Below are 23,409 nucleotides of genomic sequence, written 5' to 3' on the forward strand. Positions count from 1 at the left end.
GGGCTCATCCTCTACTTCTCTCTTTCCCCATTGTCCTCCTATCTCTGGGCTCATCCTCTCCTTCTCTCTTTCCTCATTGTCCTCCAGTCCCTGGGCTCATCCTCTCCTTCTCTCTTTCCTCAGTGTCTTCCTGTCTCTGTGCTCATCCTCTCCTTCTCTCTTTCCTCAGTGTCTTCCTGTCTCTGTGCTCATCCTTTCCTTCTCTCTTTCCTCATTGTCCTCCTGTTTCTGGGCTCATCCTCTCCTTCTCCCTTTCCTCATTGTACTCCTGTCTCTTGGCTCATCCTCTCCTTCTCTCTTTCCTCAGTGTCTTCCTGTCTCTGGGCTCATCCTCTCCTTCTCTTTTTCCTCATTGTCCTCCTGTCTCTGGGCTCATCCTCTCCTCTCTTTCCTCATTGTCCTCCTGTCTCTGGGCTCATCCTCTCCTTCTCTCTTTCCTCATTGTCCTCCTGTCTCTGGGCTCATCCTCTCCTTCTCTCTTTCCTCATTGTCCTTCTGTCTCTGGGCTCATCCACTCCTTCTCTCTTTCCTCATTGTCTTCCTGTCTCTAGGCTCATCTTCTCCTTCTCTCTTTCCTCATTGACTTCCTGTCTCTGGGCTCATCCTCTCCTTCTCTCTTTCCTCATTGTCCTCCTGTCTCTGGGCTCATCCTCTCCTTCTCTCTTTCCTCATTGTCCTCCTGTCTCTGGGCTCATCTGCTCATTCTCTCTTTCCTCATTGTCTTCCTGTCTCTGGGCTCATCTTCTCCTTCTCTCTTTCCTCATTGTCCTCCTATCTCTGGGCTCATCTTCTCCTCTCTTTCCTCATTGTCTTCCTGTCTCTGGTCTCATCTTCTCCTTCTCTCTTTCCTCATTATCCTTCTGTCTCTGGGCTCATCCTCTCCTTCTCTCTTTCCTCATTGTCTTCCTGTCTCTGGGCTCATCCTCTCCTTCTCTCTTTCCTCATTGTCTTCCTGTCTCTGGGCTCATCCTCTCCTTCTCTCTTTCCTCATTGTCTTCCTGTCTCTGGGCTCATCCTCTCCTTCTCTCTTTCCTCATTGTCTTCCTGTCTCTGGGCTCATCTTCTCCTTCTCTCTTTCCTCATTATCCTCTTGTCTCTGGGCTCATCTTCTCCTTCTCTCTTTCCTCATTGTAATCCTGTCTCTGGGCTCATCCTCTCCTTCTCTCTTTCCTCATTTTCCTCCAGTCTCTGGGCTCATCCTCTCCTTCTCTCTTTCCTCATTGTCTTCCTGTCTCTGGGCTCATCTTCTCCTTCTCTCTTTCCTCATTATCCTCCTGTCTCGGGACTCATCCTCTCCTTCTCTCTTTCCTCATTGTCCTCCTGTCTCTGGGCTCATCCTCTCCTTCTCTCTTTCCTCATTGTCCTCCTGTATCTGGGTTCATCCTCACCTTCTCTCTTTCCTCATTGTCTTCCTGTCTCTAGGCTCATCTTCTCCTTCACTCTTTCCTCATTGTCTTCCTGTCTCTGGGCTCATCCTCTCCTTCTCTCTTTCCTCATTGTCTTCCTGTCTCTGGGCTCATCTTCTCCTTCTCTCTTTCCTCATTATCCTCCTGTCTCTGGGCTCATCTTCTCCTTCTCTCTTTCCTCATTGTCCTCCTGTCTCTGGGCTCATCCTCTCCTTCTCTCTTTCCTCATTGTCCTCCAGTCTCTGGGCTCATCCTCTCCTTCTCTCTTTCCTCATTGTCTTCCTGTCTCTGGGCTCATCTTCTCCTTCTCTCTTTCCTCATTATCCTCCTGTCTCTGGGCTCATCCTCTCCTTCTCTCTTTCCTCATTGTCCTCCTGTCTCTGGGCTCATCCTCTCCTTCTCTCTTTCCTCATTGTCCTCCTGTCTCTGGGCTCATCCTCTCCTTCTCTCTTTCCTCATTGTCCTCCTGTCTCTGGGCTCATCCTCTCCTTCTCTCTTTCCTCATTGTCTTCCTGTCTCTAGGCTTATCTTCTCCTTCTCTCTTTCCTCATTGTCTTCCTGTCTCTGGGCTCATCCTCTCCTTCTCTATTTCCTCATTGTCTTCCTGTCTCTGGGCTCATCCTCTCCTTCTCTCTTTCCTCATTGTCCTCCTGTCTCTGGGCTCATCCTCTCCTTCTCTCTTTCCTCATTGTCCTCCTATCTCTGGGCTCATCCTCTCCTTCTCTCTTTCCTCATTGTCCTCCTGTCTCTGGGCTCATCCTCTCCTTCTCTCTTTCCTCAGTGTCTTCCTGTCTCTGTGCTCATCCTCTCCTTCTCTCTTTCCTCATTGTCCTCCTGTCTCTGGGCTCATCCTCTCCTTCTCCCTTTCCTCATTGTCCTCCTGTCTCTGGGCTCATCCTCTCCTTCTCTCTTTCCTCAGTGTCTTCCTGTCTCTGGGCTCATCCTCTCCTTCTCTCTTTCCTCATTGTCCTCCTGTCTCTGGGCTCATCCTCTCCTCTCTTTCCTCATTGTCCTCCTGTCTCTGGGCTCATCCTCTCCTTCTCTCTTTCCTCATTGTCCTCCTGTCTCTGGGCTCATCCTCTCCTTCTCTCTTTCCCCATTTTCCACCTGTCTCTGGGCTCATCTTCTCCTTCTCTCTTTCCTCATTATCTTCCTATCTCTAGGCTCATCCTCTCCTTCTCTCTTTCCTCATTGTCCTCCTGTCTCTGGGCTCATCCTCTCCTTCTCTCTTTCCTCATTGTCCTCCTATCTCTGGGCTCATCCTCTCCTTCTCTCTTTCCTCATTGTCCTCCTGTCTCTGGGCTCATCTTCTTCTTCTCTCTTTCCTCATTGTCTTCCTGTCTCTGGGCTCATCCTCTCCTTCTCTCTTTCCTCATTATCCCCCTGTCTCTGGGCTCATCCTCTCCTTCTCTCTTTCCTCATTATCCCCCTGTCTCTGGGCTCATCCTCTCCTTCTCTCTTTCCTCATTGTCCTCCTGTCTCTGGGCTCAACCTCTCCTTCTCTCTTTCCTCATTGTCTTCCTGTCTCTGGGCTCATCCTCTCCTTCTCTCTTTCCTCATTATCCTCCTGTCTCTGGTCTCATCTTCTCCTTCTCTCTTTCCTCATTGTCCTCCTGTCTCTGGGCTCATCCTCTCCTTCTCTCTTTCCCCATTTTCCTCCTGTCTCTGGGCTCATCCTCTCCTTCTCTCTTTCCTCATTGTCCACCTGTCTCTGGGCTCATCCTCTCCTTCTCTCTTTCCTCATTGTCTTTCTGTCTCTGGGCTCATCCTCTCTTCTCTTTCCTCATTATCCTCCTGTCTCTGGAATCATCCTCTCCTTCTCTCTTTCCTCATTATCCCCCTGTCTCTGGGCTCATCCTCTCCTTCTCTCTTTCCTCATTGTCCTCCTGTCTCTGGGCTCATCCTCTCTTCTCTTTCCTCATTATCCTCCTGTCTCTGGGCTCATCCTCTCCTTCTCTCTTTCCTCATTGTCCTCCTGTCTCTGGGCTCATCCTCTCCTTCTCTCTTTCCTCATTATCCTCCTGTCTCTGGGCTCATCCTCTCCTTCTCTCTTTCCTCATTGTCCTCCTGTCTCTGGGCTCATCCTCTCCTTCTCTCTTTCCTCATTGTCTTCCTGTCTCTGGGCTCATCCTCTCCTTCTCTCTTTCCTCATGGTCTTCCTGTCTCTGGGCTCATCTTCTTCTCTCTTTCCTCATTGTCCTCCTGTCTCTGGGCTCATCCTCTCCTTCTCTCTTTCCTCATTGTCCTCCTGTCTCTGGGCTCATCCTCTCCTTCTCTCTTTCCTCATTGTCCTTCTGTCTCTGGGCTCATCCTCTCTTTCTCTCTTTCCTCATTGTCCTCCTGTCTCTGGGCTCATCCTCTCCTTCTCTCTTTCCTCATTGTCCTTCTGTCTCTGGGCTCATCCTCTCCTTCTCTCTTTCCTCATTGTCCTCCTGTCTCTGGGCTCATCCTCTCCTTCTCTCTTTCCTCATTGTCTTCCTGTCTCTGGGCTCATCTTCTCCTTCTCTCTTTCCTCATTGTCCTCCTGTCTCTGGGCTCATCCTCTCCTTCTCCCTTTCCTCATTGTCCTCCTGTCTCTGGGCTCATCCTCTCCTTCTCTCTTTCCTCATTGTCCTCCTGTCTCTGGGCTCATCTTCTCCTTCTCTCTTTCCTCATTGTCTTCCTATCTCTGGGCTCATCTTCTCCTTCTCTCTTTCCTCATTGTCCTCCTATCTCTGGGCTCATCTTCTCCTCTCTTTCCTCATTATCCTCCTGTCTCCGGGCTCATCCTCTCCTTCTCTCTTTCCTCATTGTCCTCCTGTCTCTGGGCTCATCCTCTCCTTCTCTCTTTCCTCATTGTCTTCCTGTCTCTGGGCTCATCCTCTCCTTCTCTCTTTCCTCATTATCCTCCTGTCTCTGGTCTCATCTTCTCCTTCTCTCTTTCCTCATTGTCCTCCTGTCTCTGGGCTCATCCTCTCCTTCTCTCTTTCCCCATTTTCCTCCTGTCTCTGGGCTCATCCTCTCCTTCTCTCTTTCCTCATTGTCCACCTGTCTCTGGGCTCATCCTCTCCTTCTCTCTTTCCTCATTGTCTTCCTGTCTCTGGGCTCATCTTCTTCTCTCTTTCCTCATTGTCCTCCTGTCTCTGGGCTCATCCTCTCCTTCTCTCTTTCCTCATTGTCTTCCTGTCTCTGGGCTCATCCTCTCCTTCTCTCTTTCCTCATTATCCTCCTGTCTCTGGTCTCATCTTCTCCTTCTCTCTTTCCTCATTGTCCTCCTGTCTCTGGGCTCATCCTCTCCTTCTCTCTTTCCCCATTTTCCTCCTGTCTCTGGGCTCATCCTCTCCTTCTCTCTTTCCTCATTGTCCACCTGTCTCTGGGCTCATCCTCTCCTTCTCTCTTTCCTCATTGTCTTTCTGTCTCTGGGCTCATCCTCTCTTCTCTTTCCTCATTATCCTCCTGTCTCTGGAATCATCCTCTCCTTCTCTCTTTCCTCATTATCCCCCTGTCTCTGGGCTCATCCTCTCCTTCTCTCTTTCCTCATTGTCCTCCTGTCTCTGGGCTCATCCTCTCTTCTCTTTCCTCATTATCCTCCTGTCTCTGGGCTCATCCTCTCCTTCTCTCTTTCCTCATTGTCCTCCTGTCTCTGGGCTCATCCTCTCCTTCTCTCTTTCCTCATTATCCTCCTGTCTCTGGGCTCATCCTCTCCTTCTCTCTTTCCTCATTGTCCTCCTGTCTCTGGGCTCATCCTCTCCTTCTCTCTTTCCTCATTGTCTTCCTGTCTCTGGGCTCATCCTCTCCTTCTCTCTTTCCTCATGGTCTTCCTGTCTCTGGGCTCATCTTCTTCTCTCTTTCCTCATTGTCCTCCTGTCTCTGGGCTCATCCTCTCCTTCTCTCTTTCCTCATTGTCCTCCTGTCTCTGGGCTCATCCTCTCCTTCTCTCTTTCCTCATTGTCCTTCTGTCTCTGGGCTCATCCTCTCTTTCTCTCTTTCCTCATTGTCCTCCTGTCTCTGGGCTCATCCTCTCCTTCTCTCTTTCCTCATTGTCCTTCTGTCTCTGGGCTCATCCTCTCCTTCTCTCTTTCCTCATTGTCCTCCTGTCTCTGGGCTCATCCTCTCCTTCTCTCTTTCCTCATTGTCTTCCTGTCTCTGGGCTCATCTTCTCCTTCTCTCTTTCCTCATTGTCCTCCTGTCTCTGGGCTCATCCTCTCCTTCTCCCTTTCCTCATTGTCCTCCTGTCTCTGGGCTCATCCTCTCCTTCTCTCTTTCCTCATTGTCCTCCTGTCTCTGGGCTCATCTTCTCCTTCTCTCTTTCCTCATTGTCTTCCTATCTCTGGGCTCATCTTCTCCTTCTCTCTTTCCTCATTGTCCTCCTATCTCTGGGCTCATCTTCTCCTCTCTTTCCTCATTATCCTCCTGTCTCCGGGCTCATCCTCTCCTTCTCTCTTTCCTCATTGTCCTCCTGTCTCTGGGCTCATCCTCTCCTTCTCTCTTTCCTCATTGTCTTCCTATGTCTGGGCTCATCCTCTCCTTCTCTCTTTCCTCATTGTCCTCCTGTCTCTGGGCTCATCCTCTCCTTCTCTCTTTCCTCATTGTCCTCCTGTTTCTGGGCTCATCTTCTCCTTCTCTCTTTCCTCATTGTCTTTCTGTCTCTGGTCTCATCTTCTTCTCTCTTTCCTCATTATCCTCCTGTCTCTGGGCTCATCCTCTCCTTCTCTCTTTCCTCATTGTCCTCCTGTCTCTGGGCTCATCCTCTCCTTCTCTCTTTCCTCATTGTCCTCCTATCTCTGGGCTCATCCTCTCCTTCTCTCTTTCCTCATTGTCCTCCTGTCTCTGGGCTCATCCTCTCCTTCTCTCTTTCCTCAGTGTCTTCCTGTCTCTGTGCTCATCCTCTCCTTCTCTCTTTCCTCATTGTCCTCCTGTCTCTGGGCTCATCCTCTCCTTCTCCCTTTCCTCATTGTCCTCCTGTCTCTTGGCTCATCCTCTCCTTCTCTCTTTCCTCAGTGTCTTCCTGTCTTCGGGCTCATCCTCTCCTTCTCTCTTTCCTCATTGTCCTCCTGTCTCTGGGCTCATCCTCTCCTCTCTTTCCTCATTGTCCTCCTGTCTCTGGGCTCATCCTCTCCTTCTCTCTTTCCTCATTGTCCTCCTGTCTCTGGGCTCATCCTCTCCTTCTCTCTTTCCCCATTTTCCACCTGTCTCTGGGCTCATCTTCTCCTTCTCTCTTTCCTCATTATCTTCCTATCTCTGGGCTCATCCTCTCCTTCTCTCTTTCCTCATTGTCCTCCTGTCTCTGGGCTCATCCTCTCCTTCTCTCTTTCCTCATTGTCCTCCTATCTCTGGGCTCATCCTCTCCTTCTCTCTTTCCTCATTGTCCTCCTGTCTCTGGGCTCATCTTCTTCTTCTCTCTTTCCTCATTGTCTTCCTGTCTCTGGGCTCATCCTCTCCTTCTCTCTTTCCTCATTATCCCCCTGTCTCTGGGCTCATCCTCTCCTTCTCTCTTTCCTCATTATCCCCCTGTCTCTGGGCTCATCCTCTCCTTCTCTCTTTCCTCATTGTCCTCCTGTCTCTGGGCTCATCCTCTCCTTCTCTCTTTCCTCATTGTCTTCCTGTCTCTGGGCTCATCCTCTCCTTCTCTCTTTCCTCATTATCCTCCTGTCTCTGGTCTCATCTTCTCCTTCTCTCTTTCCTCATTGTCCTCCTGTCTCTGGGCTCATCCTCTCCTTCTCTCTTTCCCCATTTTCCTCCTGTCTCTGGGCTCATCCTCTCCTTCTCTCTTTCCTCATTGTCCACCTGTCTCTGGGCTCATCCTCTCCTTCTCTCTTTCCTCATTGTCTTTCTGTCTCTGGGCTCATCCTCTCTTCTCTTTCCTCATTATCCTCCTGTCTCTGGAATCATCCTCTCCTTCTCTCTTTCCTCATTATCCCCCTGTCTCTGGGCTCATCCTCTCCTTCTCTCTTTCCTCATTGTCCTCCTGTCTCTGGGCTCATCCTCTCTTCTCTTTCCTCATTATCCTCCTGTCTCTGGGCTCATCCTCTCCTTCTCTCTTTCCTCATTGTCCTCCTGTCTCTGGGCTCATCCTCTCCTTCTCTCTTTCCTCATTATCCTCCTGTCTCTGGGCTCATCCTCTCCTTCTCTCTTTCCTCATTGTCCTCCTGTCTCTGGGCTCATCCTCTCCTTCTCTCTTTCCTCATTGTCTTCCTATGTCTGGGCTCATCCTCTCCTTCTCTCTTTCCTCATTGTCCTCCTGTCTCTGGGCTCATCCTCTCCTTCTCTCTTTCCTCATTGTCCTCCTGTTTCTGGGCTCATCTTCTCCTTCTCTCTTTCCTCATTGTCTTTCTGTCTCTGGTCTCATCTTCTTCTCTCTTTCCTCATTATCCTCCTGTCTCTGGGCTCATCCTCTCCTTCTCTCTTTCCTCATTGTCCTCCAGTCTCAGGGCTCATCCTCTCCTTCTCTCTTTCCTCATTGTCCTCCTGTCTCTGGGCTCATCCTCTCCTTCTCTCTTTCCTCATTGTCTTCCTGTCTCTAGGCTCATCTTCTCCTTCTCTCTTTCCTCATTGTCTTCCTGTCTCTGGGCTCATCTTCTCCTTCTCTCTTTCCTCATTATCCTCCTGTCTCTGGGCTCATCTTCTCCTTCTCTCTTTCCTCATTGTCCTCCTGTCTCTGGGCTCATCCTCTCCTTCTCTCTTTCCTCATTGTCTTCCTGTCTCTGGGCTCATCTTCTCCTTCTCTCTTTCCTCATTATCCTCCTGTCTCTGGGCTCATCCTCTCCTTCTCTCTTTCCTCATTGTCCTCCTGTCTCTGGGCTCATCCTCTCCTTCTCTCTTTCCTCATTGTCCTCCTGTCTCTGGGCTCATCCTCTCCTTCTCTCTTTCCTCATTGTCCTCCTGTCTCTGGGCTCATCCTCTCCTTCTCTCTTTCCTCATTGTCTTCCTATGTCTGGGCTCATCCTCTCCTTCTCTCTTTCCTCATTGTCCTCCTGTCTCTGGGCTCATCCTCTCCTTCTCTCTTTCCTCATTGTCCTCCTGTTTCTGGGCTCATCTTCTCCTTCTCTCTTTCCTCATTGTCTTTCTGTCTCTGGTCTCATCTTCTTCTCTCTTTCCTCATTATCCTCCTGTCTCTGGGCTCATCCTCTCCTTCTCTCTTTCCTCATTGTCCTCCAGTCTCAGGGCTCATCCTCTCCTTCTCTCTTTCCTCATTGTCCTCCTGTCTCTGGGCTCATCCTCTCCTTCTCTCTTTCCTCATTGTCTTCCTGTCTCTAGGCTCATCTTCTCCTTCTCTCTTTCCTCATTGTCTTCCTGTCTCTGGGCTCATCTTCTCCTTCTCTCTTTCCTCATTATCCTCCTGTCTCTGGGCTCATCTTCTCCTTCTCTCTTTCCTCATTGTCCTCCTGTCTCTGGGCTCATCCTCTCCTTCTCTCTTTCCTCATTGTCTTCCTGTCTCTGGGCTCATCTTCTCCTTCTCTCTTTCCTCATTATCCTCCTGTCTCTGGGCTCATCCTCTCCTTCTCTCTTTCCTCATTGTCCTCCTGTCTCTGGGCTCATCCTCTCCTTCTCTCTTTCCTCATTGTCCTCCTGTCTCTGGGCTCATCCTCTCCTTCTCTCTTTCCTCATTGTCCTCCTGTCTCTGGGCTCATCCTCTCCTTCTCTCTTTCCTCATTGTCTTCCTGTCTCTAGGCTCATCTTCTCTTTCTCTCTTTCCTCATTGTCTTCCTGTCTCTGGGCTCATCCTCTCCTTCTCTCTTTCCTCATTGTCTTCCTGTCTCTGGGCTCATCCGCTCCTTCTCTCTTTCCTCATTGTCCTCCTGTCTCTGGGCTCATCCTCTCCTTCTCTCTTTCCTCATTGTCCTCCTATCTCTGGGCTCATCCTCTCCTTTTCTCTTTCCTCATTGTCCTCCTGTCTCTGGGCTCATCCTCTCCTTCTCTCTTTCATCATTATCCTCCTGTCTCTGGGCTCATCCTCTCCTTCTCTCTTTCCTCATTGTCCTCCTGTCTCTGGGCTCATCCTCTCCTTCTCTCTTTCCTCGTTGTCTTCCTGTCTCTGGGCTCATCCTCTCCTTCTCTCTTTCCCCATTGTCTTCCTGTCTCTGGGCTCATCTTCTTCTCTCTTTCCTCATTGTCCTCCTGTCTCTGGGCTCATCCTCTCCTTCTCTCTTTCCTCATTGTCTTCCTGTCTCTGGGCTCATCTTCTCCTTCTCTCTTTCCTCATTATCCTCCTGTCTCTGGGCTCATCCTCTCCTTCTCTCTTTCCTCATTGTCCTCCTGTCTCTGGGCTCATCCTCTCCTTCTCTCTTTCCTCATTGACCTCCTGTCTCTGGGCTCATCCTCTCCTTCTCTCTTTCCTCATTGTCCTCCTGTCTCTGGGCTCATCCTCTCCTTCTCTCTTTCCTCATTGTCTTCCTGTCTCTAGGCTCATCTTCTCCTTCTCTCTTTCCTCATTGTCTTCCTGTCTCTGGGCTCATCTTCTCCTTCTCTCTTTCCTCATTGTCTTCCTGTCTCTGGGCTCATCCTCTCCTTCTCTCTTTCCTCATTGTCCTCCTGTCTCTGGGCTCATCCTCTCCTTCTCTCTTTCCTCATTGTCTTCCTGTCTCTAGGCTCATCTTCTCCTTCTCTCTTTCCTCATTGTCTTCCTGTCTCTGGGCTCATCCTCTCCTTCTCTCTTTCCTCATTGTCTTCCTGTCTCTGGGCTCATCTTCTCCTTCTCTCTTTCCTCATTATCCTCCTGTCTCTGGGCTCATCTTCTCCTTCTCTCTTTCCTCATTGTCCTCCTGTCTCTGGGCTCATCCTCTCATTCTCTCTTTCCTCATTGTCCTCCTGTCTCTGGGCTCATCTTCTCCTTCTCTCTTTCCTCATTATCCTCCTGTCTCTGGGCTCATCCTCTCCTTCTCTCTTTCCTCATTGTCCTCCTGTCTCTGGGCTCATCCTTTCCTTCTCTCTTTCCTCATTGTCCTCCTGTCTCTGGGCTCATCCTCTCCTTCTCTCTTTCCTCATTGTCCTCCTGTCTCTGGGCTCAACCTCTCCTTCTCTCTTTCCTCATTGTCTTCCTGTCTCTAGGCTCATCTTCTCTTTCTCTCTTTCCTCATTGTCTTCCTGTCTCTGGGCTCATCCTCTCCTTCTCTCTTTCCTCATTGTCTTCCTGTCTCTGGGCTCATCCTCTCCTTCTCTCTTTCCTCATTGTCCTCCTGTCTCTGGGCTCATCCTCTCCTTCTCTCTTTCCTCATTGTCCTCCTATCTCTGGGCTCATCCTCTCCTTCTCTCTTTCCTCATTGTCCTCCTGTCTCTGGGCTCATCCTCTCCTTCTCTCTTTCCTCATTGTCCTCCTGTCTCTGGGCTCATCCTCTCCTTCTCTCTTTCCTCATTGTCCTCCTGTCTCTGGGCTCATCCTCTCCTTCTCTCTTTCCTCGTTGTCTTCCTGTCTCTGGGCTCATCCTCTTCTTCTCTCTTTCCTCAATGTCCTCCTGTCTCTGGGCTCATCCTCTCCTTCTCTCTTTCCTCATTGACCTCCTGTCTCTGGGCTCATCCTCTCCTTCTCTCTTTCCTCATTGTCCTCCTGTCTCTGGGCTCATCCTCTCCTTCTCTCTTTCCTCATTGTCTTCCTGTCTCAAGGCTCATCTTCTCCTTCTCTCTTTCCTCATTGTCTTCCTGTCTCTGGGCTCATCTTCTCCTTCTCTCTTTCCTCATTGTCTTCCTGTCTCTGGGCTCATCCTCTCCTTCTCTCTTTCCTCATTGTCTTCCTGTCTCTGGGCTCATCTTCTCCTTCTCTCTTTCCTCATTATCCTCATGTCTCTGGGCTCATCTTCTCCTTCTCTCTTTCCTCATTGTCCTCCTGTCTCTGGGCTCATCCTCTCCTTGTCTCTTCCTCATTGTCCTTCAGTCTCTGGGCTCATCCTCTCCTTCTCTCTTTCCTCATTGTCTTCCTGTCTCTTGGCTCATCTTCTCCTTCTCTCTTTCCTCATTATCCTCCTGTCTCTGGGCTCATCCTCTCCTTCTCTCTTTCCTCATTGTCCTTCTGTCTCTGGGCTCATCCTCTCCTTCTCTCTTTCCTCATTGTCCTCCTGTCTCTGGGCTCATCCTCTCCTTCTCTCTTTCCTCATTGTCCTTCTGTCTCTGGGCTCATCCTCTCCTTCTCTCTTTCCTCATTGTCCTCCTGTCTCTGGGCTCATCCTCTCCTTCCTGTCTTTCCTCATTGTCCTCCTGTCTCTGGGCTCATCCTCTCTTTCTCTCTTTCCTCATTGTCCTCCTGTCTCTGGGCTCATCCTCTCCTTCTCTCTTTCCTCATTGTCCTTCTGTCTCTGGGCTCATCCTCTCCTTCTCTCTTTCCTCATTATCCTATCTCTGGGCTCATCCTCTACTTCTCTCTTTCCTCATTGTCCTCCTGTCTCTGGGCTCATCCTCTCCTTCTCTCTTTCCTCATTATCCTCCTGTCTCTGGGCTCATCCTCTCCTTCTCTCTTTCCTCATTGTCCTCCTGTCTCTGGGCTCATCCTCTCCTTCTCTCTTTCCTCATTGTCCTCCTGTCTCTGGGCTCATCCTCTCCTTCTCTCTTTCCTCATTGTCTTCCTGTCTCTGGGCTCATCTTCTTCTCTCTTTCCTCATTGTCCTCCTGTCTCTGGGCTCATCCTCTCCTTCTCTCTTTCCTCATTGACCTCCTGTCTCTGGGCTCATCCTCTCCTTCTCTCTTTCCTCATTGTCCTCCTGTCTCTGGGCTCATCCTCTCCTTCTCTCTTTCCTCATTGTCTTCCTGTCTCAAGGCTCATGTTCTCCTTCTCTCTTTCCTCATTGTCTTCCTGTCTCTGGGCTCATCTTCTCCTTCTCTCTTTCCTCATTGTCTTCCTGTCTCTGGGCTCATCCTCTCCTTCTCTCTTTCCTCATTGTCTTCCTGTCTCTGGGCTCATCTTCTCCTTCTCTCTTTCCTCATTATCCTCATGTCTCTGGGCTCATCCTCTCCTTGTCTCTTCCTCATTGTCCTCCAGTCTCTGGGCTCATCCTCTCCTTCTCTCTTTCCTCATTGTCTTCCTGTCTCTGGGCTCATCTTCTCCTTCTCTCTTTCCTCATTATCCTCCTGTCTCTGGGCTCATCCTCTCCTTCTCTCTTTCCTCATTGTCCTCCTGTCTCTGGGCTCATCCTCTCCTTCTCTCTTTCCTCATTGTCTTCCTGTCTCTAGGCTCATCTTCTCTTTCTCTCTTTCCTCATTGTCTTCCTGTCTCTGGGCTCATCCTCTCCTTCTCTCTTTCCTCATTGTCCTCCTGTCTCTGGGCTCATCCTCTCCTTCTCTCTTTCCTCATTGTCCTCCTATCTCTGGGCTCATCCTCTACTTCTCTCTTTCCTCATTGTCCTCCTGTCTCTGGGCTCATCCTCTCCTTCTCTCTTTCCTCATTGTCTTCCTGTCTCTGGGCTCATCTTCTCCTTCTCTCTTTCCTCATTATCCTCCTGTCTCGGGACTCATCCTCTCCTTCTCTCTTTCCTCATTGTCCTCCTGTCTCTGGGCTCATCCTCTCCTTCTCTCTTTCCTCATTGTCCTCCTGTATCTGGGTTCATCCTCACCTTCTCTCTTTCCTCATTGTCTTCCTGTCTCTAGGCTCATCTTCTCCTTCACTCTTTCCTCATTGTCTTCCTGTCTCTGGGCTCATCCTCTCCTTCTCTCTTTCCTCATTGTCTTCCTGTCTCTGGGCTCATCTTCTCCTTCTCTCTTTCCTCATTATCCTCCTGTCTCTGGGCTCATCTTCTCCTTCTCTCTTTCCTCATTGTCCTTCTGTCTCTAGGCTCATCCTCTCCTTCTCTCTTTCCTCATTGTCCTCCTGTCTCTGGGCTCATCCTCTCCTTCTCTCTTTCCTCATTGTCCTCCTGTCTCTGGGCTCATCTTCTCCTTCTCTCTTTCCTCATTGTCTTCCTGTCTCTGGGCTCATCTTCTCCTTCTCTCTTTCCTCATTGTCCTCCTATCTCTGGGCTCATCTTCTCCTCTCTTTCCTCATTATCCTCCTGTCTCTGGGCTCATCCTCTCCTTCTCTCTTTCCTCATTGTCCTCCTGTCTCTGGGCTCATCCTCTCCTTCTCTCTTTCCTCATTGTCTTCCTATGTCTGGGCTCATCCTCTCCTTCTCTCTTTCCTCATTGTCCTCCTGTCTCTGGGCTCATCTTCTCCTTCTCTCTTTCCTCATTGTCTTCCTGTCTCTAGGCTCATCTTCTCCTTCTCTCTTTCCTCATTGTCTTCCTGTCTCTGGGCTCATCCTCTCCTTCTCTCTTTCCTCATTGTCTTCCTGTCTCTGGGCTCACCTTCTCCTTCTCTCTTTCCTCATTATCCTCCTGTCTCTGGGCTCATCTTCTCCTTCTCTCTTTCCTCATTGTCCTCCTGTCTCTGGGCTCATCCTCTCCTTGTCTCTTTCCTCATTGTCCTCCAGTCTCTGGGCTCATCCTCTCCTTCTCTCTTTCCTCATTGTCTTCCTGTCTCTGGGCTCATCTTCTCCTTCTCTCTTTCCTCATTATCCTCCTGTCTCTGGGCTCATCCTCTCCTTCTCTCTTTCCTCATTGTCCTCCTGTCTCTGGGCTCATCCTCTCCTTCTCTCTTTCCTCAATGTCCTCCTGTCTCTGGGCTCATCCTCTCCTTCTCTCTTTCCTCATTGTCCTCCTGTCTCTGGGCTCATCCTCTCCTTCTCTCTTTCCTCATTGTCTTCCTGTCTCTAGGCTCATCTTCTCCTTCTCTCTTTCCTCATTGTCTTCCTGTCTCTGGGCTCATCCTCTCCTTCTCTCTTTCCTCATTGTCTTCCTGTCTCTGGGCTCATCCTCTCCTTCTCTCTTTCCCCATTGTCCTCCTATCTCTGGGCTCATCCTCTCCTTCTCTCTTTCCTCATTGTCCTCCAGTCCCTGGGCTCATCCTCTCCTTCTCTCTTTCCTCAGTGTCTTCCTGTCTCTGTGCTCATCCTCTCCTTCTCTCTTTCCTCAGTGTCTTCCTGTCTCTGTGCTCATCCTTTCCTTCTCTCTTTCCTCATTGTCCTCCTGTTTCTGGGCTCATCCTCTCCTTCTCCCTTTCCTCATTGTCCTCCTGTCTCTTGGCTCATCCTCTCCTTCTCTCTTTCCTCAGTGTCTTCCTGTCTCTGGGCTCATCCTCTCCTTCTCTCTTTCCTCATTGTCCTCCTGTCTCTGGGCTCATCCTCTCCTCTCTTTCCTCATTGTCCTCCTGTCTCTGGGCTCATCCTCTCCTTCTCTCTTTCCTCATTGTCCTCCTGTCTCTGGGCTCATCCTCTCCTTCTCTCTTTCCTCATTGTCCTTCTGTCTCTGGGCTCATCCTCTCCTTCTCTCTTTCCTCATTGTCTTCCTGTCTCTAGGCTCATCTTCTCCTTCTCTCTTTCCTCATTGACTTCCTGTCTCTGGGCTCATCCTCTCCTTCTCTCTTTCCTCATTGTCCTCCTGTCTCTGGGCTCATCCTCTCCTTCTCTCTTTCCTCATTGTCCTCCTGTCTCTGGGCTCATCTGCTCATTCTCTCTTTCCTCATTGTCTTCCTGTCTCTGGGCTCATCTTCTCCTTCTCTCTTTCCTCATTGTCCTCCTATCTCTGGGCTCATCTTCTCCTCTCTTTCCTCATTGTCTTCCTGTCTCTGGTCTCATCTTCTCCTTCTCTCTTTCCTCATTATCCTTCTGTCTCTGGGCTCATCCTCTCCTTCTCTCTTTCCTCATTGTCTTCCTGTCTCTGGGCTCATCCTCTCCTTCTCTCTTTCCTCATTGTCTTCCTGTCTCTGGGCTCATCCTCTCCTTCTCTCTTTCCTCATTGTCTTCCTGTCTCTGGGCTCATCCTCTCCTTCTCTCTTTCCTCATTGTCTTCCTGTCTCTGGGCTCATCTTCTCCTTCTCTCTTTCCTCATTATCCTCTTGTCTCTGGGCTCATCTTCTCCTTCTCTCTTTCCTCATTGTCCTCCTGTCTCTGGGCTCATCCTCTCCTTCTCTCTTTCCTCATTTTCCTCCAGTCTCTGGGCTCATCCTCTCCTTCTCTCTTTCCTCATTGTCTTCCTGTCTCTGGGCTCATCTTCTCCTTCTCTCTTTCCTCATTATCCTCCTGTCTCGGTACTCATCCTCTCCTTCTCTCTTTCCTCATTGTCCTCCTGTCTCTGGGCTCATCCTCTCCTTCTCTCTTTCCTCATTGTCCTCCTGTATCTGGGTTCATCCTCACCTTCTCTCTTTCCTCATTGTCTTCCTGTCTCTAGGCTCATCTTCTCCTTCACTCTTTCCTCATTGTCTTCCTGTCTCTGGGCTCATCCTCTCCTTCTCTCTTTCCTCATTGTCTTCCTGTCTCTGGGCTCATCTTCTCCTTCTCTCTTTCCTCATTATCCTCCTGTCTCTGGGCTCATCTTCTCCTTCTCTCTTTCCTCATTGTCCTCCTGTCTCTGGGCTCATCCTCTCCTTCTCTCTTTCCTCATTGTCCTCCAGTCTCTGGGCTCATCCTCTCCTTCTCTCTTTCCTCATTGTCTTCCTGTCTCTGGGCTCATCTTCTCCTTCTCTCTTTCCTCATTATCCTCCTGTCTCTGGGCTCATCCTCTCCTTCTCTCTTTCCTCTTTGTCCTCCTGTCTCTGGGCTCATCCTCTCCTTCTCTCTTTCCTCATTGTCCTCCTGTCTCTGGGCTCATCCTCTCCTTCTCTCTTTCCTCATTGTCCTCCTGTCTCTGGGCTCATCCTCTCCTTCTCTCTTTCCTCATTGTCTTCCTGTCTCTAGGCTCATCTTCTCCTTCTCTCTTTCCTCATTGTCTTCCTGTCTCTGGGCTCATCCTCTCCTTCTCTATTTCCTCATTGTCTTCCTGTCTCTGGGCTCATCCTCTCCTTCTCTCATTCCTCATTGTCCTCCTGTCTCTGGGCTCATCCTCTCCTTCTCTCTTTCCTCATTGTCCTCCTATCTCTGGGCTCATCCTCTCCTTCTCTCTTTCCTCATTGTCCTCCTGTCTCTGGGCTCATCCTCTCCTTCTCTCTTTCCTCAGTGTCTTCCTGTCTCTGTGCTCATCCTCTCCTTCTCTCTTTCCTCATTGTCCTCCTGTCTCTGGGCTCATCCTCTCCTTCTCCCTTTCCTCATTGTCCTCCTGTCTCTTGACTCATCCTCTCCTTCTCTCTTTCCTCAGTGTCTTCCTGTCTCTGGGCTCATCCTCTCCTTCTCTCTTTCCTCATTGTCCTCCTGTCTCTGGGCTCATCCTCTCCTCTCTTTCCTCATTGTCCTCCTGTCTCTGGGCTCATCCTCTCCTTCTCTCTTTCCTCATTGTCCTCCTGTCTCTGGGCTCATCCTCTCCTTCTCTCTTTCCCCATTTTCCACCTGTCTCTGGGCTCATCTTCTCCTTCTCTCTTTCCTCATTATCTTCCTATCTCTGGGCTCATCCTCTCCTTCTCTCTTTCCTCATTGTCCTCCTGTCTCTGGGCTCATCCTCTCCTTCTCTCTTTCCTCATTGTCCTCCTATCTCTGGGCTCATCCTCTCCTTCTCTCTTTCCTCATTGTCCTCCTGTCTCTGGGCTCATCTTCTCCTTCTCTCTTTCCTCATTGTCTTCCTGTCTCTGGGCTCATCCTCTCCTTCTCTCTTTCCTCATTATCCCCCTGTCTCTGGGCTCATCCTCTCCTTCTCTCTTTCCTCATTATCCCCCTGTCTCTGGGCTCATCCTCTCCTTCTCTCTTTCCTCATTGTCCTCCTGTCTCTGGGCTCATCCTCTCCTTCTCTCTTTCCTCATTGTCTTCCTGTCTCTGGGCTCATCCTCTCCTTCTCTCTTTCCTCATTATCCTCCTGTCTCTGGTCTCATCTTCTCCTTCTCTCTTTCCTCATTGTCCTCCTGTCTCTGGGCTCATCCTCTCCTTCTCTCTTTCCCCATTTTCCTCCTGTCTCTGGGCTCATCCTCTCCTTCTCTCTTTCCTCATTGTCCACCTGTCTCTGGGCTCATCCTCTCCTTCTCTCTTTCCTCATTGTCTTCCTGTCTCTGGGCTCATCCTCTCTTCTCTTTCCTCATTATCCTCCTGTCTCTGGAATCATCCTCTCCTTCTCTCTTTCCTCATTATCCCCCTGTCTCTGGGCTCATCCTCTCCTTCTCTCTTTCCTCATTGTCCTCCTGTCTCTGGGCTCATCCTCTCTTCTCTTTCCTCATTATCCTCCTGTCTCTGGGCTCATCCTCTCCTTCTCTCTTTCCTCATTGTCCTCCTGTCTCTGGGCTCATCCTCTCCTTCTCTCTTTCCTCATTATCCTCCTGTCTCTGGGCTCATCCTCTCCTTCTCTCTTTCCTCATTGTCCTCCTGTCTCTGGGCTCATCCTCTCCTTCTCTCTTTCCTCATTGTCTTCCTGTCTCTGGGCTCATCCTCTCCTTCTCTCTTTCCTCATGGTCTTCCTGTCTCTGGGCTCATCTTCTTCTCTCTTTCCTCATTGTCCTCCTGTCTCTGGGCTCATCCTCTCCTTCTCTCTTTCCTCATTGTCCTCCTGTCTCTGGGCTCATCCTCTCCTTCTCTCTTTCCTCATTGTCCTTCTGTCTCTGGGCTCATCCCCTCTTTCTCTCTTTCCTCATTGTCCTCCTGTCTCTGGGCTCATCCTCTCCTTCTCTCTATCCTCATTGTCCTTCTGTCTCTGGGCTCATCCTCTCCTTCTCTCTTTCCTCATTGTCCTCCTGTCTCTGGGCTCATCCTCTCCTTCTCTCTTTCCTCATTGTCTTCCTGTCTCTGGGCTCATCTTCTCCTTCTCTCTTTCCTCATTGTCCTCCTGTCTCTGGGCTCATCCTCTCCTTCTCTCTTTCCTCATTGTCCTCCTGTCTCTGGGCTCATCCTCTCCTTCTCTCTTTCCTCATTGTCCTCCTGTCTCTGGGCTCATCTTCTCCTTCTCTCTTTCCTCATTGTCTTCCTATCTCTGGGCTCATCTTCTCCTCTCTTTCCTCATTATCCTCCTGTCTCCGGGCTCATCCTCTCCTTCTCTCTTTCCTCATTGTCCTCCTGTCTCTGGGCTCATCCTCTCCTTCTCTCTTTCCTCATTGTCTTCCTATGTCTGGGCTCATCCTCTCCTTCTCTCTTTCCTCATTGTCCTCCTGTCTCTGGGCTCATCCTCTCCTTCTCTCTTTCCTCATTGTCCTCCTGTTTCTGGGCTCATCTTCTCCTTCTCTCTTTCCTCATTGTCTTTCTGTCTCTGGTCTCATCTTCTTCTCTCTTTCCTCATTATCCTCCTGTCTCTGGGCTCATCCTCTCCTTCTCTCTTTCCTCATTGTCCTCCAGTCTCTGGGCTCATCCTCTCCTTCTCTCTTTCCTCATTGTCCTCCTGTCTCTGGGCTCATCCTCTCCTTCTCTCTTTCCTCATTGTCTTCCTGTCTCTAGGCTCATCTTCTCCTTCTCTCTTTCCTTATTGTCTTCCTGTCTCTGGGCTCATCTTCTCCTTCTCTCTTTCCTCATTATCCTCCTGTCTCTGGGCTCATCTTCTCCTTCTCTCTTTCCTCATTGTCCTCCTGTCTCTGGGCTCATCCTCTCCTTCTCTCTTTCCTCATTGTCTTCCTGTCTCTGGGCTCATCTTCTCCTTCTCTCTTTCCTCATTATCCTCCTGTCTCTGGGCTCATCCTCTCCTTCTCTCTTTCCTCATTGTCCTCCTGTCTCTGGGCTCATCCTCTCCTTCTCTCTTTCCTCATTGTCCTCCTGTCTCTGGGCTCATCCTCTCCTTCTCTCTTTCCTCATTGTCCTCCTGTCTCTGGGCTCATCCTCTCCTTCTCTCTTTCCTCATTGTCTTCCTGTCTCTAGGCTCATCTTCTCTTTCTCTCTTTCCTCATTGTCTTCCTGTCTCTGGGCTCATCCTCTCCTTCTCTCTTTCCTCATTGTCTTCCTGTCTCTGGGCTCATCCTCTCCTTCTCTCTTTCCTCATTGTCCTCCTGTCTCTGGGCTCATCCTCTCCTTCTCTCTTTCCTCATTGTCCTCCTATCTCTGGGCTCATCCTCTCCTTCTCTCTTTCCTCATTGTCCTCCTGTCTCTGGGCTCATCCTCTCCTTCTCTCTTTCATCATTATCCTCCTGTCTCTGGGCTCATCCTCTCCTTCTCTCTTTCCTCATTGTCCTCCTGTCTCTGGGCTCATCCTCTCCTTCTCTCTTTCCTCGTTGTCTTCCTGTCTCTGGGCTCATCCTCTCCTTCTCTCTTTCCTCATTGTCTTCCTGTCTCTGGGCTCATCTTCTTCTCTCTTTCCTCATTGTCCTCCTGTCTCTGGGCTCATCCTCTCCTTCTCTCTTTCCTCATTGTCTTCCTGTCTCTGGGCTCATCTTCTCCTTCTCTCTTTCCTCATTATCCTCCTGTCTCTGGGCTCATCCTCTCCTTCTCTCTTTCCTCATTGTCCTCCTGTCTCTGGGCTCATCCTCTCCTTCTCTCTTTCCTCATTGACCTCCTGTCTCTGGGCTCATCCTCTCCTTCTCTCTTTCCTCATTGTCCTCCTGTCTCTGGGCTCATCCTCTCCTTCTCTCTTTCCTCATTGTCTTCCTGTCTCTAGGCTCATCTTCTCCTTCTCTCTTTCCTCATTGTCTTCCTGTCTCTGGGCTCATCTTCTCCTTCTCTCTTTCCTCATTGTCTTCCTGTCTCTGGGCTCATCCTCTCCTTCTCTCTTTCCTCATTGTCTTCCTGTCTCTGGGCTCATCTTCTCCTTCTCTCTTTCCTCATTATCCTCCTGTCTCTGGGCTCATCTTCTCCTTCTCTCTTTCCTCATTGTCCTCCTGTCTCTGGGCTCATCCTCTCCTTGTCTCTTTCCTCATTGTCCTCCAGTCTCTGGGCTCATCCTCTCCTTCTCTCTTTCCTCATTGTCTTCCTGTCTCTGGGCTTATCTTCTCCTTCTCTCTTTCCTCATTATCCTCCTGTCTCTGGGCTCATCCTCTCCTTCTCTCTTTCCTCATTGTCTTCCTGTCTCTGGGCTCATCTTCTTCTCTCTTTCCTCATTGTCCTCCTGTCTCTGGGCTCATCCTCTCCTTCTCTCTTTCCTCATTGTCTTCCTGTCTCTGGGCTCATCTTCTCCTTCTCTCTTTCCTCATTATCCTCCTGTCTCTGGGCTCATCCTCTCCTTCTCTCTTTCCTCATTGTCCTCCTGTCTCTGGGCTCATCCTCTCCTTCTCTCTTTCCTCATTGACCTCCTGTCTCTGGGCTCATCCTCTCCTTCTCTCTTTCCTCATTGTCCTCCTGTCTCTGGGCTCATCCTCTCCTTCTCTCTTTCCTCATTGTCTTCCTGTCTCTAGGCTCATCTTCTCCTTCTCTCTTTCCTCATTGTCTTCCTGTCTCTGGGCTCATCTTCTCCTTCTCTCTTTCCTCATTGTCTTCCTGTCTCTGGGCTCATCCTCTCCTTCTCTCTTTCCTCATTGTCTTCCTGTCTCTGGGCTCATCTTCTCCTTCTCTCTTTCCTCATTATCCTCCTGTCTCTGGGCTCATCTTCTCCTTCTCTCTTTCCTCATTGTCCTCCTGTCTCTGGGCTCATCCTCTCCTTGTCTCTTTCCTCATTGTCCTCCAGTCTCTGGGCTCATCCTCTCCTTCTCTCTTTCCTCATTGTCTTCCTGTCTCTGGGCTTATCTTCTCCTTCTCTCTTTCCTCATTATCCTCCTGTCTCTGGGCTCATCCTCTTCTTCTCTCTTTCCTCATTGTCCTCCTGTCTCTGGGCTCATCCTCTCCTTCTCTCTTTCCTCATTGTCCTCCTGTCTCTGGGCTCATCCTCTCCTTCTCTCTTTCCTCATTGTCCACCTGTCTCTGGGCTCATCCTCTCCTTCTCTCTTTCCTCATTGTCTTCCTGTCTCTAGGCTCATCTTCTCTTTCTCTCTTTCCTCATTGTCTTCCTGTCTCTGGGCTCATCCTCTCCTTCTCTCTTTCCTCATTGTCTTCCTGTCTCTGGGCTCATCCTCTCCTTCTCTCTTTCCTCATTGTCCTCCTGTCTCTGGGCTCATCCTCTCCTTCTCTCTTTCCTCATTGTCCTCCTATCTCTGGGCTCATCCTCTCCTTCTCTCTTTCCTCATTGTCCTCCTGTCTCTGGGCTCATCCTCTCCTTCTCTCTTTCCTCATTATCCTCCTGTCTCTGGGCTCATCCTCTCCTTCTCTCTTTCCTCATTGTCCTCCTGTCTCTGGGCTCATCCTCTCCTTCTCTCTTTCCTCGTTGTCTTCCTGTCTCTGGGCTCATCCTCTCCTTCTCTCTTTCCTCATTGTCTTCCTGTCTCTGGGCTCATCTTCTTCTCTCTTTCCTCATTGTCCTCCTGTCTCTGGGCTCATCCTCTCCTTCTCTCTTTCCTCATTGTCCTCCTGTCTCTGGGCTCATCCTCTCCTTCTCTCTTTCCTCATTGTCCTTCTGTCTCTGGGCTCATCCTCTCCTTCTCTCTTTCCTCATTGTCCTCCTGTTTCTGGGCTCATCCTCTCCTTCTCTCTTTCCTCATTGTCCTTCTGTCTCTGGGCTCATCCTCTCCTTCTCTCTTTCCTCATTGTCCTCCTGTCTCTGGGCTCATCCTCTCCTTCTCTCTTTCCTCATTGTCTTCCTGTCTCTGGGCTCATCTTCTCCTTCTCTCTTTCCTCATTGTCCTTCTGTCTCTGGGCTCATCCTCTCCTTCTCTCTTTCCTCATTGTCCTCCTGTCTCTGGGCTCATCCTCTCCTTCTCTCTTTCCTCATTGTCCTCCTGTCTCTGGGCTCATCTTCTCCTTCTCTCTTTCCTCATTGTCTTCCTGTCTCTGGGCTCATCTTCTCCTTCTCTCTTTCCTCATTGTCCTCCTATCTCTGGGCTCATCTTCTCCTCTCTTTCCTCATTATCCTCCTGTCTCTGGGCTCATCCTCTCCTTCTCTCTTTCCTCATTGTCCTCCTGTCTCTGGGCTCATCCTCTCCTTCTCTCTTTCCTCATTGTCTTCCTATGTCTGGGCTCATCCTCTCCTTCTCTCTTTCCTCATTGTCCTCCTGTCTCTGGGCTCATCCTCTCCTTCTCTCTTTCCTCATTGTCCTCCTGTTTCTGGGCTCATCTTCTCCTTCTCTCTTTCCTCATTGTCTTCCTGTCTCTAGGCTCATCTTCTCCTTCTCTCTTTCCTCATTGTCTTCCTGTCTCTGGGCTCATCCTCTCCTTCTCTCTTTCCTCATTGTCTTCCTGTCTCTGGGCTCATCTTCTCCTTCTCTCTTTCCTCATTATCCTCCTGTCTCTGGGCTCATCTTCTCCTTCTCTCTTTCCTCATTGTCCTCCTGTCTCTGGGCTCATCCTCTCCTTCTCTCTTTCCTCATTGTCCTCCAGTCTCTGGGCTCATCCTCTCCTTCTCTCTTTCCTCATTGTCTTCCTGTCTCTGGGCTCATCTTCTCCTTCTCTCTTTCCTCATTATCCTCCTGTCTCTGGGCTCATCCTCTCCTTCTCTCTTTCCTCATTGTCCTCCTGTCTCTGGGCTCATCCTCTCCTTCTCTCTTTCCTCAATGTCCTCCTGTCTCTGGGCTCATCCTCTCCTTCTCTCTTTCCTCATTGTCCTCCTGTCTCTGGGCTCATCCTCTCCTTCTCTCTTTCCTCATTGTCTTCCTGTCTCTAGGCTCATCTTCTCCTTCTCTCTTTCCTCATTGTCTTCCTGTCTCTGGGCTCATCCTCTCCTTCTCTCTTTCCTCATTGTCTTCCTGTCTCTGGGCTCATCCTCTCCTTCTCTCTTTCCCCATTGTCCTCCTATCTCTGGGCTCATCCTCTCCTTCTCTCTTTCCTCATTGTCCTCCAGTCTCTGGGCTCATCCTCTCCTTCTCTCTTTCCTCAGTGTCTTCCTGTCTCTGTGCTCATCCTCTCCTTCTCTCTTTCCTCAGTGTCTTCCTGTCTCTGTGCTCATCCTTTCCTTCTCTCTTTCCTCAATGTCCTTCTGTCTCTGGGCTCATCCTCTCCTTCTCCCTTTCCTCATTGTCCTCCTGTCTCTTGGCTCATCCTCTCCTTCTCTCTTTCCTCAGTGTCTTCCTGTCTCTGAGCTCATCCTCTCCTTCTCTCTTTCCTCATTGTCCTCCTGTCTCTGGGCTCATCCTCTCCTCTCTTTCCTCATTGTCCTCCTGTCTCTGGGCTCATCCTCTCCTTCTCTCTTTCCTCATTGTCCTCCTGTCTCTGGGCTCATC

This window comes from Hyla sarda, chromosome 8 (assembly GCF_029499605.1).
Source record: "Hyla sarda isolate aHylSar1 chromosome 8, aHylSar1.hap1, whole genome shotgun sequence".
In the NCBI taxonomy this organism is placed as follows: Eukaryota; Metazoa; Chordata; class Amphibia; order Anura; family Hylidae; genus Hyla; species Hyla sarda.